Source organism: Salvelinus fontinalis, chromosome 3 (assembly GCF_029448725.1).
Source record: "Salvelinus fontinalis isolate EN_2023a chromosome 3, ASM2944872v1, whole genome shotgun sequence".
NCBI lineage: Eukaryota > Metazoa > Chordata > Actinopteri > Salmoniformes > Salmonidae > Salvelinus > Salvelinus fontinalis.
In genome coordinates, this window is record NC_074667.1 from 48,626,232 (window position 1) to 48,649,202 (window position 22,971).

Consider the following 22,971-nt stretch of genomic DNA (forward strand, 5'->3'; position numbering starts at 1 on the left):
GTTAGCAGGCACGATAGCATTGCGGCGCTAGAAAGCGTTTCTTCAAAAAATTCTTCCGTCGTTTCACATCTAAAGTCCAGAATAAATTGCAATAATATAATTAAAGTATATTGAAAAAACATACTTTAGGATGATTTTGTGACATGTATCAAATAATATCGTAGTCACACATCATATTCACCGTTATCTACCTTGTTCCAGAAGCCGAGACCAAATTATCCTTCGCGCCCGGAATTTTTTTTTAACTGCGCAGGTCTCACAAGAAGGTGTGTTATTCAGTCCATGGACGAGATATTCGACTCCTTTCAATTCTCACTTCCGCATTACAGTCTGACGAACGCCTGTGACGTGTCCCTATGGTCCTAAGTCAAAGGGCCTTTTATAGAGAAGGTCTTAAAGAGACACATCGCATTTTGGAAAACTCAATTCGGCTGGGAAAATGGCTGTAAAAATATTTCTGTTCGACTTAGAGAAACAATTCAAACCTTTTTAGAAACTACAGACTGTTATCTATCCAACAGTAGTAAATATATGCATATTGGAAAATAAAAAGTTTCTTAGGAGGCCGTTTGAAAATGTGCACACATTTTCCAGTTTTTTCAATATTCAGCTTGCAGCCATAACAGGTTTTAATGGACATAAATTATCAAAATGAGGGCGATAAATTATATATTTTTTAAAAACTATTGCACCTACAAACTATGTCAATCTGAGATGTTTTAAATTCAATGGTCACTTCATGGACGCTATAGTCTCGTTTTAATCTGACGTATAGAATTTGAGCTAGGTAGACACAGGAAATACACTCAAAACGTAATTGCTAATAACGCTGTTAAACTCCATTACGTAGTTCTCTGTAACTGTTGGATGGCTCACGACGATAGCCGCGGAGTGTATTGTGTACCTCCAAGTTGATTTGCTATCGCACCCACAATAATGACGATAATGATGTAATTACAACAATGTATGGTTTACAATCTATTTTGTACATTGCAGCTGAAATCACACTTCAACGTGACAAGGTTGAAGATACTACATGAATTCTGATGTACATGTTTAATAAATTAGATATGTTTTGCTTGAGTAACTCAGCCAACATAGGGACCAGAGCCAATTGCACGCTTCATTATATACACTCATACATGTTTACATGTCAGATTAACACTAGTTACAGTTAAAGGGCTCAATTCAATCAGACATACATTGTAGTATTTACACGGTAGATCTTTTGGGGTAAATTGAATTCGAGCCGGTTCTTAAGTTTAACCTTTTCCTCTGTGAAACTGTATAGAGCCCATCAGCATTAAAAACATGTAGGTGGAGGAATGTTACTTTTGCAGTAAAGAGAGGCAAAGTGAGAGTCAGATTTGTACGCAACACTGGATTTAATATATAGAGAGGAAGCAGTTTTCTTCTCTCAGAATCGTGTTCTGAAAGTTACTAGCTACTTACAGTACGGGAAGTACAGGGCAGTATTCCATTACGTACTGTAGCATGCATGTTGTGAGGATAGCTATTTATCTGATATACAAGACCACTGATACAGGCTCTATGCATGAATAAGGAAGCAGAATAGAGGGCTGCACAGTCCTACGGAAGTTGCGTAAGATAAAAAATTTCACACATTGCCGATATGTAGTTGGTCACAGGAACACCAAAATATACTTATCATGGGAATGAATAAGTCAAGCACGCAACATTTCACGAAGTTGCCCTGTGTTTAGCTCCATGCACCTGTACAGACACTGAATCATTTAGATTGACTGATGTGTGGGCATTGAATGGATTTGATATTGCACAAATTAATCATTGCTTATCTTAATAATGAAACGACACATCTGCTGATGCTGCGTGCATGGACAAAGCACTCTATCAACTCTCCTACAGGTCACTTAGCCTTTGAGGGTCTCTGTATATATTATTTATGCTATCTAAATAATGCAGATCTATGGAGCAGGAGTGGTAGAACTGAGGGAGAGCAGAACACGAGAGCATGGAGAGCATGCTATGTCTAGAAGATGAATAGAGCTGGGACTGCACACTGAGTAGCAGAATCTAGGCTAAAAAAACAAAGGCTTATTGCCATGACATCCATGTCAACATGGGTACAACTGTTTAACTAAGTGCAGTCATGTCGATCGGGTTCTCTGAAAAGAGGCTTATCTGTGTCATTACTGTTAGAGTCATTATTTGTATGATGGGTCATAGCAATTGTCTAACATTATGCAATCTGTTTTGATAGACATTGCTCATGTATTTGTTGACATTGATTAAGACACTGCTGCTTATCTATTTGCATTCTTATTTAATACCTTGCTTACTTCCACTACCAACCACTTGTTCAATTGGTCTCAACAGTAATCAACCTGTTTGATTGTACACTGCTTTTAATCTTCCACATCCCCCAAAATGCTGATGAAGATTGTCATGCAATCCCCTAAAGGTGCTTACAAGTTGATTGTGGAATGGTTGTGCTACTTAATTAGTACATTAGCCCTCAGGCTTACATCATTTAATTTATCTAAAACTGCTTAAATATTGTTTCTCAAAACCACCTCATTAATTAAGTCTAATCCTCAAGTGTATGTTATTTACTTTGTTCTCCCCTGAGGAGCAGGAGGAGTGGTTTATACTCTCTGAAGACTCCAACTGCAGCTTGGAATGAGAAAAGTGCAGCAAATGAATAACAGATACCAAGGGACCTGATCAAAGCAGACAGTGTGCTTGGTCTAGTAAAGCTAATAAATAGGTGTTATCCTCAACCCTGAGATACTGTAGTGCATGGAATTAAATACAAATGTGTGCTAAAAGACTATTGCTTTAGGACACATCTATACTAACATATATATTAATCAACTAGTAATTATATTGTATGTTGCATAACACATACCATTGCTTCATCTTTAACCTTAAAAATGTATAATGACACTTTGTACTTACACATTGCTCTGTTGAATCTTGAATTTACTCTTATTTCACTTTTTGAACATACATTTTCTTTGGTATTGTGGTTCTTTCTTTCTTTCTACCATTGCGCTTTAAAGATGTTACAAAGGTTATACTCACAATCACCAAGCTAAGTGGTTGGTTTACCTTCTTTGTGGGAACAGATTTACAGTAAAGATGATATCTTAATTCAACAAGACAAAAAGGTGTTAAAAAACACCTGCGTTTATTTTCCACTAACATTTAAGCATCATTTGAATTGTGATTGAAATCATAGTTACACATTGATCTTGGATTTTTGCTTTAATGGCTTGAACCTGGAAATGTGTAAAATGTATTTTCCAGATAAGTAATAGACACGCTTTTACAACAATAATGCAAATCTAACGACAGCGACCACAAACGGAGTTGTAAACAAACTTAGAGTAAATAAACACCCAAATGACTAAGTGACATTATTATTGCCCATGCTTTCCATATCCCCAGTGTGGGCTTGATTATTCCTGTATTTATCTCATTTCACCCTGCCAACTGTATTGACAGACATGTTTGGGCTGGCCACGCGTCCTTTGTTCATCTCAACTAATCAACTGAAACCCTGTTGCTCAAAATGTCAATGGATGTAATCCTTTCAAAAGGTGATTAAGGTCATTCATTGATGTTTTGGCCGATTTCCGTAATCTAATACGCTTGGAGTGCTTTTTACAACAAATACACACACACACACACACTGTGGAGGAGGGCTATGGGGGTGTCGACAGGATGGGAGGGGGGGGGGGTTGTATTGAACAAAACCGTCTGGGTTCTCAGATGGGATTGCCTGCCCTCTAAATTGATGGTCTCAGCAGCGCTGGCTGGTTTCACTCATAGTAGAGGTGAAGGGAGTTTAGTTTCGCTAGTGACTTTTGTGGAGCTGTGCTTGCATTTGTTCAATAGCTATGTAAGGTAGATAAAAGACAGGGCTACTCTACCCCATAAGTGGACACTCAGGTGTACCGTGAGTGTACAAAACATTAGGAACACCTGCGCTTTCCATGACATAGACTGACCAGGTGAATCCAAGTGAACGATATGATTGCTTATTGATGTCACCTGTTAAATCCACTTCAATCAAAGTAGATGAAGGTGTGTGCCCTTCAGAGGGTGAATGGGCAAGACAACATTTTTAAGTGCCTTTGAACGGGGAATGGTAGTAGGTGACAGGTGCACCGGTTTGAGTGTGTTAAGAACTGCAACACTTCTGGGTTTTTCACGTTCAAACAGTTTCCTGTGTGTCTCAATAATGGTCCACCACCCAAAGGACATCGAGCCAACTTGAAACAACTGTGAGAAGCATTGGAGTCAACATGGGCCAGCATCCCTGTGGAATGCTTTTGACACATTGTAGAGTCCATGCCCCAACGAATTGAGGCTGTTCTGATGGCAAAAGGGTGTGCAACTCCATATTAGGAAGGTTTTCCTAAAGTTTTGAATACTAATTGTATCTTTCCATGTTATCTTTCCTTTGTTTATATGTTACATGTAATGCCTCTAGAGGCGAAAGAAACACACACCTATTTAGGCAAGGTGCTGGCTAGCGGAGTAGAACACTTCAAAAATGAAAGGTGAGCCACACACTCTAGGAGCTCAGATACAATAATTGAATAACCTACTATCCAATGTTTCGACAGACAAGCTGTCTTCATCAGGCTATAATGACAAACACTGCAGGGTGACTAGTTTATATAGTGTCAAAGGACACACACAGGTGTCTGTAATAATGGCCAGGTGTGGTCTGATATCATTGGTTAATTCTTAGATATAAAAATTGTAATGCCTCAAGCTACCTCCATAAACATAGACATCATAATTTAGCATTGAAAACAGTTAATTTAGTTTTACCACTGGCACTGATTTACTCAGTGCAGAACGAAACAATCAGAGCCCAGTGTGATACCTCATGTAGAAATGTCCTGACATTTAAAACACACAAAACATTTGCTGGCCCTCTGATACCAGGCTAATATGCCTGAAATTAGAAAATGTCTGAAACTTTCCTGGCAAAATTGATATTTATGCTCTCAAACAAATTGTTCACCAATCACACACCTTTCAATGTATGGGGATAATTAGCTGTAATGCACCCGCCTTTGGCCATTAGCTTAGAGTAGAAGAGCTGCTCTTAATTATAGGAAACTAAATCCACCATTAATGTCAGTCACCACCTTGTCATTTATGCCACATAGCCTATTTCTTCATTTAACATTTTGGGGAAAATTTGCCTTAACAATTGAACTATTGTAAATTGAATTAAGATATAGACTCTCTGTCACTAAGCCGATCACCACTTACAGAGTACCATAGCTGATTTACTGCTTCAAGTGTATATCTGTCAAAACTATAGTTCACTTCTTGACATCCACATTTAGTCAATTGGAGCATTTTAGTCATGGCGGCAGCTGTTAACACCACGTGACCAATATCTGAGGTTGACATGCAATTGGCTCATCAACTAGTCTGACAGCACCACTGTATGATTGCCAGCCATGAGCTCGGTGGACAGATTGAGAGTTATAGTCTTTGAGTGTGTTGTGTTTATGCGCGTGTGTGTGTGTGTGTGTGTGTGTGTGTGTGTGCGTGTGTAGTTTGGGTGTTATTAGAGTATTACTACACATTATGGAGCCTTATCATGATGAGGACGTGGCATATTATATACACGGAGGAAGGGAAAATAATTACCCCCACGTTGACAGACTGGCATTAAAATGCATGTGTAGGAGGGATGCAAAAAACATTTCTGGTGCATTTGCCATCAAAATGAAACAGAATGTCAGGTCAGGTGGGTAAGCTGTGTCTGAGTGTGTGTGTGAGTGTTTGTTTGTTTGTTTGTTTATGTGTGTGTGTGTGTGTGTGTGTGTGTGTGCATGTACTGTATGTGTGACCGTAACCAGGTTTCCATCCAACCTATTTATGCGAGTAAACTACGTGTTGGATATAAAAATGTCACGACAGGTCAACTAACGGTTAGAGCATTGGGCCAGTAACCGAAAGTTTGCTTGTTCGAATCCTCAAGCAGACAAGTTGAAAGATCTGTCTGTCTACCCTTGAGCAAGGCACTTAACCATAATTGATCCAGGGTGCTGTCAATAATGGCTGATCCCTGCCCGTGAGGGTGTCTCGGGATATGTTTTTTTCATTTCACACTTGTACAGGTTACTGACTTGTACATGCAGTGAAACAAATATAAGAACTCCTCCTAAAGAAAACAGCACATTTGATGGCAAATTTTCCAAATTTGGCAAAACTAATATGCTAGACAAGGTAGGATCTTTTTGTGTCTGTAAAATTAATAATGCGAAAAAAATTGCATATTTTGTATATAATGCAATATTGTATATAACAATTTTTTTTTTGACAAAACCATCAGTTGCAAATGTGATGGGAACACAATTTCACATGGGAATTTGACAGCAAAAGTTATTTTTAGGTGCACTACGTCATCACGCACAGCCATCACGCACATCCACAACAAGTCAATTTGATGGAAACACATCTTTGATGGGAAAATACGCGGATTTTAGAATATTCACATTGAAAATCTGACGATAACTGGATGGAAACTTAACTTATGTGTGTGACTCTGTGGATATGTGCAGGCTTGCTGATGTCTGAGGGAAAGAACGAGGTACAACAAGAAGAGGGAGCTGATGCAATCAACCCACTGGGCACACACTGATTGAATCAATGTTGTTTCCAAGTAATTTCAATAAAATTATGTCGAACCAACGTGGAATAGACATTGAATTGATGTCTGTGCCCAATGGGAACCCACTCCCACTCAACTTGCTCCAACAGTTTTGTGAAGTGAACGTTCTTAAGCACATGTCTGTGTCTGTCACCTAAAAATATTCATAGTGGGGATAATTCAGTCACAGTTCTGCATGGAGAAATGAAGTGTGGTGATTACTCCAAATACACTACATACTAACCCGATAATTTCAAATTGATTTCAAGTGCTCAGGTGAATGAATAATCACATTTTCACACATAGCATGCACATCAGTGCAGGCAATGCAGACCCGCTGTGTGGTCAGGGAAGCCTGCCACAGGGAGGGCATGACTAGAATGGAGTGGAGGGGTTTAAGATGAGAACGGAGGTTCAGGTGTTAGAGGTATTGAGATCCCCGTGAACTTAGCCTCTGATCGAAGGCAACAGAGAATACTCTGGTATGGTCACACAACCAAGTAGTAGTACTGAGCAATCAGCGCTTTTTGAGATCAGTTCGGTAAAAAAATTATAATCATGGTTTTCGATGACTGCTGAATACAATCTATCAATCACCTAGATCATGAATTTCAGACAGGATACCTTGCGAAGTAACTGCTCTCTATCCCTCTCCATCGTGCATTCTTAAGTCTGTTCTCTCTCTGTCCCACACAGCGGTGGTCTGTGCCGTTTAACATGAGGGAGGACAGTGGCGGTCGGTGACGTTTAACATGAGGGAGGACAGTGGCGGTCAGTGACGTTTAACATGAGGGAGGATGAGTTGTTTTGTTCACGAGCATTGCCTTATTTCTATTACAGCATATTGGAAGACTGTTGATCGAATTACATTCACCCAGTTCAATGTAACATCGATAGGCTTAGGCTCCTACATGATACTTGAATTTTCCCTATACCCATCATGAGGTTGCTACAACCCAGCCTATGAATGTAAGTTTACAACGTAGGTGCACGCTAATGCCAGCATCTAGCTGATCTAGGGTGTAATCAATGGTCCAACAGTTGCAAACGAGAGTTTCTATTGAACAAATTCAGGTCTGTTTATCCCTGTTTTTTTCCGTTTGCGTCCGTTTAAGAAACGTTTTTAAACAGAATTGTTGGAATGAACACACCCCTGATCACTTTCATTGCAGCCATGTTGTGTTCCTTCTAGCATCTATGCACTCTCCTCCTCTCACCTTTCCCCTTTGCTTGTGGATTTCAATGCATAACACATCAGCTGTGTGACCAGACGAAAAAACCTTTCCAAGCCAAACCATATCATAACTGCTACACACAGCCTACATCGTTGTGACCATATTTAGCTAAATTAACATCATAGTCAACATAGCTAATAGAACTAACACGTTAGTAAACCTGCTACAATCATCCAGCAACATTACATTGTACAGTCAGTAAGCAGTTTCTCTTGACTTGGAAGAGTTCCATTGTTGTGTTGGATAGTTATAGTCAAAACAAATCAAATTGTATTTGTCACATGTGCCGAATACAACAGGTGAAGACCTTAGAGTGAAATGCTTACTTACAAGCCCTTAACCAACGATGCAGTTTTAAGAAAATACCCCAAAAATGTAAGTTAAAAAAAGTAAGAGATGAGAAAAACAAATAATTACAGATCAGCAGTAAATAACAATAGTGGGCTATATACCGGTACCGGTGCCGATACAGAGTCAATGTGCGGGGGCACCGGTGTCGAGGTAATTACGATAATTATGTACAAGCAGGTAGGGTTGATAAAGTGGCTATGCATAGATACAAACAGGGAGTAGTAGCAGGGTGGGGGTGCAAATAGTCGCGGTAGCCATTTGATTAGCTGTTCAGGAGTCTCATGCCTTGGGGTATAAGCTGTTTAGAAGCCTCTTGGACCTAGACTTGGCGCTCCGGTACCGCTTGCCGTGCGGTAGCAGAGACAGCAATCTATGACTAGGGTGCCTGGAGTTGTTGATGATTTTTAGGGCCTTCCTCTGACACCGACTGGTATAGAGGTCCTGGATGGCAGGAAGTTTGGCCCCAGTGATGTACCGGGCCGTATGCACTACGCTCTATAGTGCCTTGCGCTCGGAGGCGGAGCAGTTTCCACACCAGGCAGTGATGCAAACCGTCAGGATGCTCCCAATCGTGCAGCTGTAATGCCAAATCTTTTCAATCTCCTGAGGGGAAATAGGTTTTGTTGTGCCGTCTTCACGTCTTGGTGTGCTTCGACCATGTTAGTTTGTTGTTGATGTGGACGCTAAGGAACTTAAAACTCTCAACCTGCTCCACCACAACCCGTCGATGAGAATGGGGGTATGCTCAGTCTTATTTTTCCTGTAGTCCACAATCAACTCCTTTGTCTTGATCACATTGAGGGAGAGGTTGTTGTCCTTGTACAACATGGCCAGGTCTCAACTTCCTACCTATTGGCTGTCTCATCATTGTCGGTGATCAGGCCTACCACTGTTGTGTCATCAGCAAAGTTAATGATGGTTTTGGAGTTGTGCCTGGCCATGCAGTAATGAGTGAACATGCACCCCTGGGGAGCTCCAGTGTTGAGGATCAGCGTGGCAGATGTGTTGCTACTTACCCTCACCACCTGGGGGCGGCGCGTCAGGAAGTCCACGATCCAGTTGCAAAGGGAGGTGTTTATTCCCAGGATCCTTAGCTTAGTGATGAGCTTTGAGGGTACTATGCTGTTGAACGCTGAGCTGTAGTCAATGAAAAGCATTCTCTCATAAGTGTTCTTTTTTTCCAGGTGGGAAAAGGCAGTGTGGAGTGCAATAGAGATTGCATCATCTGTGGATCTGTTTGGGCGGTATGCAAATTGGAGTGGGTGTCACGCCCTGACCGTAGATTGCTTTGTATGTTTCTATTTTTTGTTTGGTCAGGGTGTGATGTGGGTGGGCATTCTATGTTTGTATGTCTAGGTTTTGTATTTCTATGTTTTGGCCTGGTATGGTTCCCAATCAGAGGCAGCTGTCTATCGTTGTCTCTGATTGAGACCCACACTTAGGTAGCCTGTTTTCCCATTGTTATTTGTGGGTGGTTATTTTCTGTTTAGTGTTTGTATCACCTGTCAGAACTGTTCAGGTTATTCCTTTTGTTATTTTGTATTTAGTGTTCAGTTTCGAATAAATAATATGAACACGTATCACGCTGCACCTTAGTCCTCACCTTCTTCTTCTGAATGCCGTTACAGTGGGTCTAGGATTTCTGGGATAATGGTGTTGATGTGAGCCATTACCAACCTTTCAAAGCACTTCATGGCTACGGACGTGAGTGCTACGGGTCTGTAGTCATTTAGGCAGGTTGGCTTTGTGTTCTTGGGCACAGGGACTATGGTGGTCTGCTTGAAACATGTTGGTATTACAGACTCAATTAGGGACATGTTGAAAATGACAGTGAAGACACCTGCCAGTTGGGCAGCACATGGCCGGAGCACACGTCCTGGTAATCCGTCTGGCCCCGCAGCCTTGTGTATGTTTGTCCTGTTTAAAGGTCTTACTCACGTCGGCTACAGATAAAGCAAAGCAGTGTGACATGAAGTATGAATGCCCTGACTTCTACAGAGGCCTTATCACAGTAAATGCTGCACAGCCAATGCAGATGTCGGATTGACCATGCAGAGCATTTAAGCCACCTTGATTTTGCACCTGTGTGTTTTATCAGCTCCGCTGCTCTCAAATGCTCTGCTCTATGTGCAATAAAATAGTGTTTATTAATATGGTTTTGAAATAACTACATCATCTCTAAACCCACACATCTGTAAGGTCCATTAGTCGAGCCTTGAATTTCAAACATAGATGCCACAAAGACCTGGGTGGTTTTCAAATGCCTCGCAAAGGACACCTATTGGAAGATGAAAAGAATCAGACATTGAATAAGCCTTTGAGCATGGTGAAGGTATTAATTACACTCTGAATGGTGTATCAATACACCCATTCACTACAAAGACACGGGTATTCTTCCTAACTCAGTTGCAGGAGAGGAAAGAAACAACTCAGGGATTTCACCATAAGGCCAATGGGGACTTCAAAACAGATACAGAGTGGAATGGCTTTGGTCATAGAAAACTGAGGATGGATAAAAAACATTTTAGTTACTCCACAATGGTAAGCTAAATGACAGAGTGAAAAGAAGGAAGCCAAAACAGAAAAAAAAGATTCCAAAACATGCATCCTGTTCACAATAAGTCACTAAAGTAAAATTCCTCAAAAATGTGGCAAAGAAATTCACTTTATGTTCTGAATACAAAGCATTATGTTTGCGGCAAATCCAACACAACAAATCACTGAGTACCATTCATCATATTGTCAAGCATGGTGGTAACTGCATCATGTTATGAATATGCTTGTCATTGGCAAGGACTAGGAGTTTTTAGGATAAAAAGATACTGAATAGAGCCAAGCACAGGAAAAATACTAAACGAAAATCTTGTTCAGTCTGATTTCCAAAAGACACGGTCAGACAAATTCACTGTTCAACAGGAAAATAACCTAAAATACAAGGCCAAATATACACTGATTGTACAAAATAAATTGATACACACAGGGAACTGATGAGTGTGAAAAACCCAGCAGTGTTGCAGTTCTTGACACAAACTGTTGTGCCTGGCATCTACTACCATACCCAGTTCAAAGGCACTTCAATATTTTGTCTTTCCCATTCACCCATTGAATGGTACACATTCACAATCCATGCACAGTGCTCAAAAAATAAAGGGAACACTAAAATAACACATCCTAGATCTGAATGAATGAAATATTCTTATTAAATACTTTTTTCTTTACATAGTTGAATGTGCTGACAACAAAATCACACAAAAATTATCAATGGAAATCAAATGTATCAACCCATGGAGGTCTGGATTTGGAGTCACACTCAAAACTAAAGTGGAAAACCACACTACAGGCTGATCCAACTTTGATGTAATGTCCTTAAAACAAGTCAAAATGAGGCTCAGTAGTGTCTGTGGCCTCCAAGTGCCTGTATGACCTCCCTACAACGCCTGGGCATGCTCCTGATGAGGTGGCGGATGATCTCCTGAGGGATCTCCTCCCAGACCTGGACTAAAGCATCCGCCAACTCCTGGACAGTCTGTGGTGCAACGTGGTGTTGGTGGATGGAGCGAGACATGATGTCCCAGATGTGCTCAATTGGATTCATGTCTGGGGAACGGGCGGGCCAGTCCATAGCATCAATGCCTTCCTCTTGCAGGAACTGCTGACACACTCCAGCCACATGAGGTCTAGCATTGTCTTGCATTAGGAGGAACCCAGGGCCAACCGCACCAGCAAATGGTCTCACAAGGGGTCTGAGGATCTCATCTCGGTACCTAATGGCAGTCAGGCTACCTCTGGCGAGCACATGAAGGGCTGTGCGGCCCCCCAAAGAAATGCCACCCCACACCATGACTGACCCACTGCCAAACCGGTCATGCTGGAGGATGTTGCAGGCAGCAGAACGTTCTCCACGGCGTCTCCAGACTCATGTGCTCAGTGTGAACCTGCTTTCATCTGTGAAGAGCACAGGGCGCCAGTGGCGAATTTGCCAATCTTGGTGTTCTCTGGCAAATGCCAAACGCCCTGCACGGTGTTGGGCTGTAAGCACAACCCCCACCTGTGGACGTCGGGCCCTCATACCACCCTCATGGAGTCTGTTTCTGACCGTTTGAGCAGACACATGCACATTTGTGGCCTGCTGGAGGTCATTTTGCAGGGCTCTGGCAGTGCTCCTCCTGCTCCTCCTTGCACAAAGGCGGAGGTAGCGGACCTGCTGCTGGGTTGTTGCCCTCCTACGGCCTCCTCCACGTCTCCTGATTTACTGGCCTGTCTCCTGGTAGCGCCTCCATGCTCTGGACACTACGCTGACAGACACAGCAAACCTTCTTGCCACAGCTCGCATTGATGTGCCATCCTGGATGAGCTGCACTACCTGAGCCACTTGTATGGGTTGTAGACTCCGTCTCATGCTACCACTAGAGTGAAAGCACCGCCAGCATTCAAAAGTGACCAAAACATCAGCCAGGAAGCATAGGAACTGAGAAGTGGTCTGTGGTCACCACCTGCAGAACCACTCCTTTATTGGGGGTGTCTTGCTAATTGCCTATAATTTCCACCTGTTGTCTATTCCATTTGCATAACATCATGTGAAATTTATTGTCAATCAGTGTTGCTTCCTAAGTGGACAGTTTGATTTCACAGAAGTGTAATTGACTTGGAGTTACATTGTGTTGTTTAAGTGTTCCCTTTATTTTTTTGAACAGTGTATAAGTTGTCTCAGGGCTTAAAAATCCTTCTTTAACCTGTCTCCTTCTCTTTATCTACACTGATTGAAATGGATTTAAAAAGTGACATCAATAGGGGGTCATAGGTTTCAACTGGATTCACCTGGTCAATCTATCTCATGGATGAGCAGGTGTTCATAATGTTATTATACTCAATAAGCATCTGTAGTCGCTGGAGTTTCTTACCAAAAAGACATAATCTCCCTAAGTGGCGTAGATACAGTTTTGATTTAAATCGGCTTGAAACTCTATGGCAAGACTTGAAAATGGCTACATACTAATGATCAACAACCAACTTGACAGATCTTTAAAAAATAATAATTTGCAAATATTGTTCAGTCCAGGTGTACAATTGCTGCCAAAGATGATTCTAATCATTGTCTCTGGGGTTTGAATATTTATGTAAATTACATTTTTGTATTTCATTTATAATTTGCCATCAATTTATAAAACATGTTTTCATTTTGTCATTATGGGGTATTGTGTGTAGTGTTTCCTTCCCAGGCATAATGCAAGGCATTATGGTTGGGAAATGAGGTAGCAACAGGGTCTGGTCTATGTTAAAGGTATTTATTTTTTAAAGTACAAAACGCTTGTTTGGTGTTATTCCTTTGAAGCGTACAAACACACAGGTGTGATCATTTTGCAATGGTCCCTGAATCTTACGCTCAAACCTATGTGATTAGAACACTTCATGAGAATGTTTAGTTACGATTGACGCAACAGTAATTTTTTGAGCTGGCCACAGTTTTTTCACAGAAACATTTTGACAAACAGTCTTTATAATGTTATGTCCTCAATGTGAACAGTCACTATTTGGATGCAATATTCAGATATTCACAGAAGTAGCAACAGCATAACACAATTCTCATCAAAATCAGAAAAGATAGGCTACATTAGTCCTAGCGCTAACTGAGTAAGGAGAGAATTAACACAAGGGGTCATATTTAGCCAACTCTCTGCTTATAGAAACCACATGAATTAGCTAATAGCAAATACTGTTTACATTTTATCACATCACTTGTGAGCTCACCAATGATCAAAATAATTGCGTAAAACACTTTCTAAAAATCAAAAGTAATCCCACGGTGTGTAGAGTTTGTGCACGCCACCATGTTTGTTTTTAAGCATCAACCAAGGATAAGAAGAAACAACAAGATGAGTTGGGTCTGTTTGCAGTATGCATGTTGAAGGCAAAGAGGTTATGTCATCTACCATCATTCAGCACCCACCTGTAGCACGCGCTCCAGCAGGTGTATTTCACTGGTCACCCCCAGGGCCAATTCCTCTATGGCCGCCTCTCCTTCCAGTTGTCTGCTGCCAATGACTGGAACGAACTACAAAAATATCTGAAACTGGAAACACTTATCTCCCTCACCAGCTTTAAGCACCAGCTGTCAGAGCAGCTCACAGATCACTGCACCTGTACATAGCCCATCTATAAATAGCCCAAACAATTACCTCATCCCCTACTGTATTTATTTATTTATTTTGCTCCCTTGCACCCCAGTATTTCTACTTTGCACATTCGCCTACTGCAAATCTACAATTCCAGTGTTTTTAATTGCTATATTGTATTTACTTTGCCACCGTGGCCTTGTCATTGCCTTTACCTCCCTTATCGCACCTCATTTGCTCACATTGTATATAGACTTGTTTTTGTACTGTATTATTGACTGTATGTTTGTTTTACTCCATGTGTAACTCTGTGTTGTTGTATGTGTCGAGCTGCTTTGCTTTATCTTGGCCAGGTTGCAGTTGTAAATGAGAACTTGTTCTCAACTTGCCTACCTGGTTAAACAAAGGTAAAATATATATTTTTTAAATAAATCAACTTCCCATCATTCACTTCCAGAAATTTCCTTGAAAGACGAGTGAACCATCCCTTCACCTGCTATTACATCTTTGGTCTGATAAACATTTACTTGACACCCAGAATGCATTGAATGATGTACACAAACATGGCTCCCCACAGAGTCAGCAAGTAGCTTAGCACTAGCTCATCATAATCAGTGCAACCTTCAAAAATGTGTTTTACACAGATGAACAGTAAATAAATAAATTATTACCACACAAATCATTTTCTGATTGCGATTTACTGATAGAAGTGAAACATGAATAAAATATATACAGAATCAGTCAAAAGATTGGACACCTACTCATTCCAGGGTTTCTTTATTTTTACTATTTTCTGCATTGTAGAAAAATAGTGAAGACATCAAAACTATGAAATAACACATTGAATCATGTAGTAACCAAAAAGTGTTCAACAAATCTAAATATATGTTATATTTGAGATTCTTCAGTATCCACTCCTTGCTTGATGACAGCTTGCACATTCTTGGCATTCTCTCAACCAGCTTCATGAGGTAGTCACCTGGAATGCATTTCAATGAACAGGTGTGCCTTGTTAAAAGTTCATTTGTGGAATTTATTTGCTTCTTAATGTGTTTGAGCCAATCAGTTGTGTTGTGACAAGGTACGGGTGGTATACAGAAGATAACCCTATTTGGTAAAAGATCAAGTCCATATTATGGCAGGAACAGCTCAAATAAGCAAAGATAAACGACAGTCCATCATTACTTTAAGACATGAAGGTCAGTCAATCCGGAAAACATCAAAAACTTTGGAAGTTTCTTCAAGTGCAGTCGCAAAAGCCGCCAAGCGCTAAGATGAAACTGGTTCTCATGAGGACCGTCACAGGAAAGGAACACACAGAGTTACCCCTGCTGCAGAGGATAAGTTCATTAGAGTTACCAGCCTCAGAAGTTGCAGCCCAAGTAAATACTTCACAGAGTTTAAACACATCTCAACATCAACTGTTCAGAGGAGACAGTGTGAATCAGTTCTTCATGGTCTAATTGCCACAAAGAAACCACTACTAAAGGACACCAATAACAAGAAGATGCTTGCTTCGCCCAAGAAACACGAGCAATGGACATTAGACCAGTGGAAATCTGTCCTTTGGTCTGATGAGTCTAAATGTGAGATTTTTGGTTACAACCGCTGTGTCTTTGTGAGAGGAAGAGTCGGTGAATGGATGATCTCCACATGTGTGGTTCCCACCGTGAAGCATGGAGAAGGAGGTGTGATGTTGTGGGGGTGCTTTTCTGGTGACACTATTTGTGATTTATTTAGAATTCAAGGCACATTTAATCAGCATGGCTACCACAGAATTCTGCAGCGATACGCCATCCCATCTGGTTTGCGCCTAGTGGGACTATCATTTGGTTTTCAACAGGACAATGACCCAACACACCTGGCTGTGTAAGGGCTATTTGACCAAGGAGTGATGGAGTGCAGCATCAGATAACCTGGCCCCCACAATCACTCAACCTCAACCCAATTGAGATTGTTTGGGATGAGTTGGACGGCAGAGTGAAGGAAAAGCAGCCAACAAGTGCTCAGCATTTGTCGGAACTCCTTCAAGTTTTGAAAAAGAATTCCAGGTGAAGCTGTTTGAGAGAATGCCAAGAGTGAGCAAAGCTGTCATCAAGGCAAATGGTGGCTAGTTTGAAGAATATTTCTTGGTACTAGAAGATTCCATGTTTGTGTTTAATAGTTGTGATGTCTTCACTATTATTCAACAATGTAGAAAATAGTACAAATAATGGAAAACCCTTGAATGAGTAGGTGTGTCCAAACTTTTTCGGTTCACCCATTATGGATGAAAATAACCTCAAATTTAAGCTGACAGTCTGCACTTTAACCTCATAGTTATTGTATCATTTCAGCCAAAACAACAACACGTGTCACTGTCCCAATGCTTTTGGAGCTCACTGTAGACAGGAGATTATTTGTTCTGCCAGATATCATCTAACTTTCAGCTATGGCTGTATGATATTTCAGCCCAGCTCTTATTGGTTTGTACAAGCAGATGCTGTATATCTTTCTATTCATTGCATATTTACTTAGTCTGCTTAAGACTTTTAGTGATGGCAGCAAACTATGCTATAAAAATATCTAATATGTTAGTGACTTTTCTTGGTCTTATTTATCTACTTCATAAATAGATTGAAATTAGTGAGTGCATGCTTTTTAGTGAAATGCCATGCGTAATGAAATTGGGTAAAATTGAATTAGAGTAAATGTTGTCCTCTTCACAAGGGACATTTTGGATTGATTGGCAGATTGCTCTATGAGGTCAGAGGAAGTACATGGACAATATTAAACAGTGAAAGAGGAAGTACTTTTGTGTCACTTATGCCAATGGCAGTAAAATAAAGAGGAATTTGGAGGCGAAAGAAAGACACCCCTGTTTAGGCGAGGTGCTGGCTAGCGAACTAGAACACTGGAAAAATTAAAGGAGAGCCACACACTCTAGGAGCTCAGATGCAATAATTGAATAACCTAATATCCAACTTTTCAACAGACAAGCTGTCTTCATCAGGGTAATGATACCCTGATGAAGACATCTTGATACCATAATATCCAACGTTGGATATTAGGTTATTAAATGATTGCATCTGAGCTCCTAGTGTGTGTGCGGCTCTCCTTTAATTTTTCAAGTAAAATAAAGAGAAGCATACAGCATTTACTCCCTCCAGAATTGTTTGGGTCAATATAAACAATATTCAACTCCGATGTGAGCTAACATTACTTTAAGATCAGAGTGATATATGCTAATGATACAACTTACTCATAGATTATTTCACTATTTTGTAAAACCTATTATTTACTCGCATTATATAACAAATGGCAGTAAATACAGATTAACATGTTTATTTATTATGTTGTAATGGATACAGATAAGAACATCATAATGTCACGCCCTGACCTTAGAGAGCCTTTTTATGTCTCTATTTGGTTTGGTCAGGGTGTGATTTGGGGTGGGCATTCTATGTTTTGTTTTCTATGATTTTGTGTTTCTATGTTTTGGCAGGGTATGGTTCTCAATTTAGGGACAGCTGTCTATCGTCTCTGATTGGGATCCATACTTAGGTAGCCCTTTTTCCCTCCTTTTGTTGTGGGTAGTTGACTTGTGTTTGTGGCACTATGCCCTCGTAAGCTTCACGGTTGTTTATTTTGTTTATTGTTTTGTTGGCGTCATTCCAAAATAAAGGATAATGTAAGCTCACCACGCTGCACTTTGGTCCACTTCCTTTGACGGCCGTGACACATAAACTGTGTGTGAGTAATGGAGGAGCATTGTCCTCACTTGGTCTTCCCTACAGGGTTGGTAACCTCTCTGAGGAGACATACTGCTGGTGAACGCTGCTTCTCCTCTTCCATCTCCGCCAGTGTCTCGCTGTCTTAAAACAATTACTCTGCTCGCCCCAAGAGGATCAACCAAATGCTGCGAAGTGGAGGGAGAGAAAATATGGATGAAATAGCGTTGGTCGGACACGTCTTCAGGCCTTTCCAGCTAAAGCACTGATCTCATCTCTAAGAAGTTAATCTGTTTTGGGCTCAATTGCCATGTATCTTCATGTCCTTTTTTCCTCATTGGGCCCAGAAGTTGCTTCTGCCTTTATCACTATGCAATGATAAACTCTGACCCTCTTATATTATATGATATTAGATTATATTATATTATATACAATGAATAATTTCAAAGGATTTGAATGTCCTTGAGAATGTAATGACATGCTAACATGCTACATCTACATTCATGCAGGCGCAGTTTCCTATTGACGAAGGATGGGCATATAGTGGGATTGGTCAGTAAATTGGTCAGTAAATTTAGTGTAAATTGTTTACTTTCTGCTCACTTTATTGCATTAGTGAGCCCTTCAAATGATACTTTACCCTAATTTGCTACATAGGTCATCTGCCTTTTTTGCAATTATTTTCCATTGGACAAAAGATGTAACCCACAAATGTTTGCTTAGGTTTTTTTTTTGCCAAACTAACAATGTCTTACTGTATTTAAATTATTTGATTTGATTTCAACTAACTTATGTTTTAATTCAATTATGTTTTCTGCCATGGGGGAGATACTGTACAGTATGTGTCACGTTCGTTGATGGAAGAATCAGACTAAGGTGCAGCGTGGTAAGCGTACATCATTTTATTTGATGAACAAGAAAAAACTATGAACTACAACCGAACGTGAAGCTACATGCAGTGCAGAATGCAACTACACACAAACAAGATCCCACAAACTAAAGGTGGAAAAGGCTGCCTAAGTATGATCCCCAATTAGAGACAACGATAGACAGCTGCCTCTGATTGGGAACCATATCCGGCCAACAAAGAAATAGAAAAACTAGAATGCCCACCCTAATCACACCCGACCTAACCAAATAGAGAAATAAAAAGGCTCTCTAAGGTCAGGGCGTGACAGTATGTGTATAGTTTCTTACATAAAAGACAAACATTTACTGGAAATAAAAGACAATGACAGAACCATTATCAATCTCACTTTATAATGACTCTCAACCACTCTTCAATTAATGCAATTGGTGCCTATTGAAGCACACTGAAAATAAACAATTGGGATAAAAATCAAATCAAATCAATTCATGTAGCCCTTCTTACATCAGCTGATATCTCAAAGTTCTGTACAGAAACCCAGCCTAAAACCCCAAACAGCAAGCAATGCAGGTGTAGAAGCACGGTGGCTAGGAAAACTTCCCTAGAAAGGCCAAAACCTAGAGAGGAACCAGGCTTTGAGGTGTGGCCAGTCCTCTTCTGGCTGTGCCGGGTGGAGATTATAACAGAACATGGCCAAGATGTTTAAATGTTCATAAATGACCAGCATGGTCAAATAATAATAATCACAGTAGTTGTCGAGGGTGCAACAAGTCAGCACCTCAGGAGTAAGTGTCATTTGGCTTTTCAAAGCCGATCATTGAGAGTATCTCTAACGCTCCTGCTGTCTCTAGAGAGTTGAAAACAGCAGGTCTGGGCCAGGTAGCACGTCCAGTGATCAGGTCAGGGTTCCATAGCCGCAGGCAGAACAGTTAAAACTAGAGCAGCAGCACGGCCAGGTGGACTGGGGACAGCAAGGAGTCACCATGCCAGGTAGTCCGGAGGCATGGTTCTAGGTCTCAGGTCCTCCGAGAGAGAGAGAGAGAAGGAAAGAAAGAGAGAATTAGAGAGAGCATACTTAAATTCACACAGGACACTGGATAAGACAGGAGAAATACTCCAGATATAACAGACTGACCCTAGCCCATCGACATAAACTATTGCAGCATAAATACTGGACGCTGAGACAGGAGGGGTCAGGAGACACTGTGGCCCCATCTGATGATACCCCCGGACAGGGCCAAACAGGCAGGATATAACCCCACCCACTTTGCCAAAGCACAGCCCCCACACCACTAGAGGGATAGTTTCAACCACCAACTTACCATCCTGAGACAAGGCCGAGTATAGCCACAAAGATATCCGCCAATCCAGACAGGAAGACCACGTCAGTGACTCAACCCACTCAAGTGACGTAACCCTCCTAGGGACGGCATGGAAGAGCACCAGTAAGCCAGTGACTCGGCCCTGTAATAGGGTTAGAGGCAGAGAATCCCAGTGGAGAGAGGGGAACTGGCCAGGCAGAGACAGCAAGGGCGGTTCGTTGCTCCATAGCCTTTCCGTTCACCTTCACACTCCTGGGCCAGGCTACACTCAATCATAGGACCCACTGAAGAGATGAGTCTTCAGTAAAGACTTAAAGGTTGAGCCCGAGTCTGCGTCTCTCACATGGGTAGGCAGACCATTCCATAAAAATGGAGCTCTATAGGAGAAAGCCCTGCCTCCTGCTGTTTGCTTAGAAATTCTAGGGATAATTAGGAGGCCTGCGTCTTGTGACCGTAGAGTATGTGTAGGTATGTACTGCAGGACCAAATCAGAAAGATAGGTAGGAGCAAGCCCATGTAATGCTTTGTAGGTTAGCAGTAAAACCTTGAAATCAGCCCTTGCCTTAACAGGAAGCCAGTGTAGGGAGGCTAGCACTGGAGTAATATGACAGCTGTGGGTCTGCACCAGAAATTCAACTATGACAAGAAATTGTAATCGATATTAACACTTTTACATGGCGCCACAATGATAAAATGGTTAAGACGCCATGGTTCTGTTCTGCTATAAAGCCAGTGCCAGCTACCTCAGCAGTGCCCGCGGGAAGAGAGATCCATCCAAGTAGTGGCATTAATCTAACAGCAGGTTTCTGGTGCAGACCCACAGCTGTCTGACTGTCTGTGATGACTAAACGTCTCTGTTTCTACCAGTGGGGGGGGGGGGCAATAACCCTCCAACACCCACACACACACCCACACACAAGCTCTGGAGGACTCACCTTGAGACGGGACAAAGACAGGTTTCTTCAAAGTCACCCACCTTCTGTTTTCAATTAGAATTACATAAACTTCTTACTTTTCACTCTCTCTCTATGTACACAATCTCTCTCTCCAGACAAAAATAGATGGATAAATATGTGCCCCAATGTAATCTAGCATGGTGACAAAGTGTCAACAATCAGGACATGTTTCACACTTAAAAGCATTATGCACTGTGTGACTAGCAACATGGGGATGTGTGAAACTTACTCCTCAGCCTTAGTGTGTCCCCGCTTGCGCCACCGAATAGCTAGCTTTCGGGTAGCCCCGACTGCAGTCACATGTGGGGATGTGTGAAACACTCATGAGGAAGAGGTGGTACTCGCTAAGCAAGCAGCGTGATTTCCTTTACATATGCACATAAAAAAGGAGCGTTTCTATTAAGTTGATATGAACACATTTGACCAGTTTCTGACAGCAGGAATATTATCCTGCAGCAACAGGAAATGGGTTTGATACATTTTTAGTTTGGGAAAATCAAGTCTGACATTTTTAAGTGGGAATTACAAACTTTAGAAGCCTTTTTAACAAGTAATACTTTTTTCTCAGAATATCTCAAAATTATTGTTTTCAATACCTTACCACGTGAGGAAATCGGCACTGAGTCTTTTTCAAAAATGTTTTATGAGAATGGAGAACACATTGGGAGGGATCTTAGACCATTCCTCCAAACATAATAATTCCAGATCCTTGGTTGGCACCCCAGATCAGTGCCATTTTCCTTGCAAGGTGAGGTATTAAAAGGTACTGAAAATAAGGTTGCCAATCATTTTGACACCTATTATTTGATACAGTCTGTTTTGCTCATCTTTATCTTTACCTTTGAGCCATGGAGAATGCAGAACTTACTGTGAACTGGCAGATTTGCTCCAAATTTAGATAAATACTTTTGTTAGGATGAAGCAGTTTTAAGAAAAGAGCAACATAAGAGGGATATTTTGGGTTTGCAAAATGAGCACATCGATCAATGTCATCAACTTTCTGCCAGTTTAATTTCACCACAACTTAATATGGATTACTTTGCAAAATGTTCACTTGCTGACATAGACAATTCATCAAAACAGCCATATTGTGTTCTTGTAGACAGTCAGACGGCACTGTCTCGAGAAAAAGCATGAAAAACATTTCAATAAGATGGATATACACTGGGTGTGCAAAACATTAAGAACACATGCTCTTTCCATGACATAGACTGACCAGGGGAAAGCAATGATCACTTATTATTACAATCACTTATTGATTGGTAGTTGGAATACTTTGTTATAGGTTTAGATTACATAATATATACACATTATATATACACTGCTCAAAAAAATAAAGGGAACACTTAAACAACACAATGTAACTCCAAGTCAATCACACTTCTGTGAAATCAAACTGTCCACTTAGGAAGCAACACTGATTGACACTAAATTTCACATGCTGTTGTGCAAATGGAATAGACAAAAGGTGGAAATTATAGGCAATTAGCAAGACACCCCCAATAAAGGAGTGATTCTGCAGGTGGTGACCACAGACTACTTCTCAGTTCCTATGCTTCCTGGCTGATGTTTTGGTCACTTTTGAATGCTGGCGGTGCTCTCACTCTAGTGGTAGCATGAGACGGAGTCTACAACCCACACAAGTGAGTCAGGTAGTGCAGTTCATCCAGGATGGCACATCAATGCGAGCTGTGGCAAAAAGGGTTGCTGTGTCTGTCAGCGTAGTGTCCAGAGCATGGAGGCGCT

At 41.1% G+C, this 22,971-nt stretch overlaps 2 protein-coding genes across 3 annotated transcripts in view; one reads left to right on the forward strand and one right to left on the reverse strand.

Moving 5' to 3' along the window:
- LOC129851034 (S-adenosylmethionine mitochondrial carrier protein-like) overlaps nt 1-22,971 on the forward strand; it is a 332,312-nt gene that overhangs the window by 30,360 nt on the left and 278,981 nt on the right. The gene's annotated exons all lie outside the window — the stretch shown is intronic.
- LOC129851033 (leucine-rich repeat-containing protein 4C-like) overlaps nt 18,967-22,971 on the reverse strand; it is a 169,869-nt gene continuing 165,864 nt past the window's right edge. Inside the window, exon 4 of the transcript XR_008758927.1 lies at nt 18,967-19,970. The gene's annotated coding sequence lies outside the window, so the exon portion shown is untranslated. The remainder of the gene's footprint in view (nt 19,971-22,971) is intronic.